Below are 6,253 nucleotides of genomic sequence, written 5' to 3' on the forward strand. Positions count from 1 at the left end.
TGTGTAGAATTAAGGGGTAAAAGTGCATGGGTAAATGTCAGCCTACATGGGTGGGTGTAAACATTTCAGGTGGAGTTGTAAGGAAAGTTGCTGCGTGTGATGATCACAAGAAGACAGAAATATTATGGCAAGCTACTGCAGCAAAGAACACAACCATATTATATGTTGAGTTTGGGAGATAATGGTAACAAAAAATGAGACCTTTTTGTTCTCCCCCCCCCCATGATGGCTTATCTTGGTTGTCTACTTGACATACCTGGAAAGGGGCAACCTTAGTCAAAGATTCACTTTGATCAGCTTGGCCTGTAGCACACCTGCACGGGCAGTTTCTTAATTGTTGGTTGTTGTGGGAGGGCTGTGGGCACTGTGGGCAGCACCATCCCTAGGGAAATGGACCTGAGCTGCTAAAGAAAGGTAGCTAGCTGAGCTCACGAGCCTGGGGAGGAAGCCTATAAACACAGTCTTCTATGGTTTTTGCTTCAAGCTCCTCCTCTGAGTTCCTGCCCTGCCTTCCCTCCATGATGGGCATTCGAAGTGAAATAGCAGCTTTTCTCCCAAAGTTGTTTTGGTCATGGTGTTTATCACAGTAACAGAAAAGTCAGTCGTGGATGCCCTCCAAACATGTCAGGGCAAGACGACAGAGATGGATGATTCTGCCTCTAAAAACGGCTGGAGTCACTGGACTGGAAACAGAATCCAATCCGCAGAACATCCAGGCAGAGTGCTGCCTACAAAGTCCAAGTCAAGACAGATGAACGGCAATCTCCCTGTCCCTGCCCCTGCTTACCTCTGGAGCACTGCACACCAGCCTTGTGCTTGGAGAGTCCGAGATGACTACTGAGCTGCCTGGGCATCTCTGCAAACTCCCTCGAGCCAACTGCTGTCTGTTCCTACACCCAAGTTTCTTTGGTTCCTACCTTTTAAAAAGATGTCTTTCTCCATGTGAATGGCCCAGTGTCCTGTCCCCAGTGAGAGAAGCATGCCAGACAAACCAAACCTCTAACCCAGCAGGGCAGCAGACACCATGTCCTGGATCTTCACACCCAGCATCTTGGCTTCATGATGGAATCTTCTAGGCTCTAGAAGGCTTAGTCAGCCCCACCCCTCCAGCTTTGTCACCTACATGACACCTTTTTGAACATTATCACAGAACCATTCTTTGGAACTCAGGCCCATATCTTCCGTACACTTGAGCAGTTTCAAGATCTTATATCTTACTGTCAATACTAAATTTCTCATTTGAAGTGAAACAAAAAATTTCATTTTATGTGATTTTGATGTGTGTGTCTGTGTCCTGTATGGTGTGTACATATATATATATATATATGGAAATGCATATATATATATATATATATATATATATATATATATATATGCATTTGGAAGCAAGAGGACAACCTCTACTTCCTTTGAGACAGTTTCTCATTGGCCTGGAGCTCACCAGTTAGATTTGGTTGACTGAGTGAGCATCCGGAACCCTTTTGTTTTTTGCTTTTTGTTTTTTCTGAGACAGGAGTTCTCTGTATGGCTTTGGAGCCTGTCCTGGAACTCTCTGTAGACCAGGCTGGCCTCAAACTCAAGAGATCCACCTGCCTCTGCCTCCCCAGAGCTGGGATTAAAGGCAGGTACCACCACCGCCCAGTGGGCCTCCTTTTTTGTTTTCCAGCTCAGGAATTACAAGCCGGGACCACCACACCAGACATTTTTACCCAGCCCTGGGGTCTGAACCCCAGGGCCTCATGCTCTCAAGTCCAGCACTTGACTATCTCCCTGGCCTATTTCATGGTTTTGAGGCAATTACAAATCACACTGTTTATAGCTGTTTGCTGCTGGTGGGCAGAAACACTTTTTATGGCCTCCTTTAGTGTTCTGTCAGTTCATAAAGGAGCTCCTCAGATTTTCTGTGTTCAGTCAGGTCAGGTGTAATGGAGCTGGATGTCTTTTGCTTTTGATGCTGTCATCTTCTATCTTTGCCTTCTTGTCCTGACTGGAGTCTTCTGACAGTGTTGACTAGACCCTGATCATGTACATGCCACTTCTAACTCACAGGGGAGAACATGTCAGTATGGTATTGTGGGAAGTAATGACAGTGCGGAGTTATGTTGTGTAACTTCTATTTTTACTTTCCCCGGAAGATTTTTCTTTTAAATTACTTTTTATAACTTCTTTGAGAGTTTGTGTTTTGGTCATACTCACTCCCCAAGCTAGAATCTTTTGCTACTCACCAGTTTAATGTCCTTTTAAAAATAAAGATACCTCTCCATCCTCAACACCAGTTTGTGCTGCCCAAATATTTTTGATGTGTGGTCTTCTACTTGGGGTGTGGTTGGCTTACTGAGAGCTACACTCTTAGAGAAAACCATCTCTCCCTGTCCCAGTGGCTAACAGCTGCCCATAGCTCCATGGCTGGGGGTGGTATCTCATGGCCAGCTCCCTTTCCCTGCTCAGCTTTGGTTTGGCCTTGCACAGGTTTTGTGCATGCTATTGCAGCCACTGTCAGCTCATATGTCCAGAAGATGCTGTGTCCTTGTAGTCCTCTGTCTCTTACACTCTTTGTCCCCTCTTTCTCAATGATCCTTGAACCTTGGGAAGAGGGACTGTAGTATAGACGTCCCTTTAAGGCCGAGCGTTCTGTGGTCTCTTACTCACTGCACCTTGGCCCATTGTGGGTCTCTGTGTCAATCACCATCCACTGCAAATAGCTTCTCAGGTGAGGGTTGAGAGGTGCATGGTCGGATGGGTGTAGCCATAAGTCACCAGTTGGTTTAATATGTGTCCATTTTATGAGGTGTTTTAAAAACACACTTAGCTATTGTCTTAGTCACTATGAAGAAACACCATAGCCATGGAAACTCATACAAGAGAAAGCGTTTAATTGGGGCTGGCTTACAGTTTCAGAGGTTTCAGCCCATTATCATGGTGGAGACCATGGATTCAGGAAGGCAGGTTGCTGGAGCAGTAGCTGAGAGTGACACACACACACACACACACACACAGGGAAGGGGGATCTAGGTCTAGTCTAGGCTTTTGGAACCTCAAAGAAAAATCTCAATGACATATAACAAGGCCTTCCTCCAACAAGGTCACACCTCCCAACCCTTCTCAAATAGTGCCACTCCCTAGTGACTAAGCATTCATATATGTGAGCTTACAGGGAGCACTCTTATTCAAACCACCATAGCCATTTTAATTATCAAATGCCTTTATTCCTTGACTGTGGTAATGACTTGAGTGTTTAACGCCCCACCTGCCTCTTGGGATTAACCCTGTGGCTTCGACTTACTATCCCTTTTATTTTCCCATTCATCATTTTATGGAATCATTGGATTTCACTTTAGGATTTCTTTGTCATTACATCCATGAAAGATATTGATCTGTGATGCGTTTTGTTTTTTGTTTAATTTTTTTGATTTTGATATTAGAGAAATTCTGTCTCCATAAATGAATTTGGAAAATATTTTCCTTTTACTGTGCTTTACATCAACTATTATGTAATTTTTTTCTTAAATGCTGGCTAGAAATCACTGCTGAGGTACCCTCTGCCTAGGATTTTATAAGATTTAAATCAAACAGTTCTTTTCCTTACAGCATGGTCTATTAGGGTTTATAATTTTTTTTCCATCAGAAAAGAACTTGTGGGGGGAGGGAGCTACGAGACTGAGAAGGGAAGAAGAGGAAGGATGCAGAGGTTATGAGGGAGCAGAAAGGTTGAGTCAGGGGAAGAATAGAAGAAAGGGTATGTGATAGGTAGGGTTTTAGTTAGGGAGTGGTGGTAGGGGAGAATGGGAAGGAGAAGGGAACTGGGATTGTCATGTAAAACAATCTTGTTTCTAATTCAAATAAAAAAAATCTGAAAAAAGAACTTGTATTTTGTCCGCTCTTGTCGAGTGCAGTGTTTTGTAATCCTTAACAAGACTAACATAGGTAGCAAAGTTTTATGAACCTTTGAACTTATGTTAGAACTCAACTCATTGAAATGTAACATTCCCAGCTATGCTTATAGATATGCCCTGTCTTTCAATGCTATTAATCTTTATAGATTTTGAACCCATATTAGGTTGCATTTCAAATTAGGGCAGGCGTGTCTTCCAACTGAATTGCCCCTTTTATGTATACAAAGTAAAATGTTTTGCCCCAGATTCTCTTTGTTGATGTTAACATAGCAAACAGGATTTTTGTTTACTTGGTCCTATGTGCTCAGAACACAGTCCCATCCCTTACAAGGGGCCCTATACTTAATGCTGCACATTAATTTAGCTTTAATCCTGTGTTTAATTTCTGTATTTTGTTTGGTTGTCTTTTTTAATTTGGTGATGGTGATGTGTACATATGTGATGTGTGTTGTGGAGAGGGAGCACATATTTGCCATGGTGTACATGCAGAGAGGTCAGAGAACAATGTTGTGGAGTTGGTTTTCTTCTTGCTGTATCATGTGGGCTAGGAGCATCAGAGTCTCGTCACCAGTCTTGCATGGCAAGCACCTTCACCTACTGAGCCAGCCTGCTAGTCCAGTTTCTGTTGTTGGACATTTTTAGTTGAGTGGCATTTAACGTTAATTACTGATATTGTTCAGTTTGGGTTTCCTTTCTGTTTGTCACTTCTGATCTTGGTTATTTCTCGGGTTGGTAAAGCATTTTAATATTCTTCCTCAGCTTGCCACCTGTAGCTTTTTTTTTATTCAATTTTTCATGATTACTGTAGCAGTTACAATATGCATTATTCATTTGTTACTACACCACAAATTAGTGCTTTCCTGCCTCATGGCCAATGTAAGAATCTCATAATAATTCCTTTTACTACCTTCCACCCTTTGAGCTTTAGTTATCCCATATCTTATCTCTTTACATTTTAACTGACCTGTTATTGTTGGTTTAAAAAGTCACTGGAGACTGAGACCATCAGTTCAAGGCCATCCTGAATTATATAGCGATTGTCAGGCTAGTCTGAGCAATGTAGTAAGACCTGGTCTGCCCTCAAAATTGTATTTGCATTTGGTAAGTACTGACACCAAATCACAGTTCATATGAGGCTGGGGGTGAGGTGTGTGGCACAAAGGATAAAGTAATTGTTTTGCAAACATGAAGACCTGAGTTCAATCCTCAGCACCCATGTAAAAGCCAGATGGCTCATATACATACCCTGAATGCCTAGAGGGGCATCTGTTAGATAGATACCGGGCACTTTTTTTTTTCTTTTTTTTTTTTTTTAAGGTGGAGGAGAGTGACAGAGGCAGACACCTGATGTCAACCTCTGGCCTCCATGTGTCATTAGCCTCCAAATAACGACATAGAGACTTATTATTAATTATGTAACCTTGGACTTATCTTAGGCTTGTTCCTAAATAGCTCTTATGACTTAAATTAACCAATTTCTGTTGATCTATTTTCTGCTATGTGGCTCTATGCCTCTCCTCCATTCTGAAGTCTGATTCCCTCTGTATCTCTCTAGGGAAGTCCATGCACCTCAGATTCTTTCTGAGTGCCCCCCTCTCCCCACAAGTCCCACCTCTCCTCTCCTTCCCAGCTATTGGCCATTCAGCTCTTTATTAAACTAATCAGAAGATTCCTTAGACAGACTTAGTAGACTTCCTAGGGAAGGCTTTACCCTCTCTGAGGGGTACATGGGAGATGGGGTGGGTGGGGGGAGGTGGGGGGAGCAGGAGGAGAGGCCAGAGGGGGAACTGGGATTGGAATGTAAAAAACAAATTAAAAAATATTTAAAAACAAAACAAGAAATGAAGGTGCCTTCACAGTGTACAAAAAGATTAACCCACATTTCTCCCTTTTTGTCTGAAAAATGAAAGGTTTTAACTAACAAAGTGAACTCTACATAATAAGAACAATTATCAGGTAAAAATTACATTCACCATGTCCAGTCCATTATTATTTGGCAAATTCAGAGAAAATATTGTGCTATCTATCCTATCTTGGTGAGTCCAAAGTTTTATACCTAAACCACTTTCTATCAAAACTTGTGTTACCAACCTAAAAATATCTTTTTAGACCTTAAAAACATTTTCTTGGATAAACAACATAAGCTTTTATGTCTCTCAACCTTATAAACTTTATGTCTCTTTTTGTAAGGTCATCCAATGTTCCTGTTCAGTGTTGGGGCATCCATCTTCAGTCTCTAGGCCTAGAATATATGACAGACTTTTCTATGAAGCAAGAACTTTGAAGGACTGTCCTACCTTGCCTTGGCAAAGTTCAGCAGTTGCCTTCTTTTGTGTCCTGCCTGTCCAATTTGGACAACG

This window comes from Cricetulus griseus, chromosome 4, assembly GCF_003668045.3.
Source record: "Cricetulus griseus strain 17A/GY chromosome 4, alternate assembly CriGri-PICRH-1.0, whole genome shotgun sequence".
Classification (NCBI taxonomy): domain Eukaryota; kingdom Metazoa; phylum Chordata; class Mammalia; order Rodentia; family Cricetidae; genus Cricetulus; species Cricetulus griseus.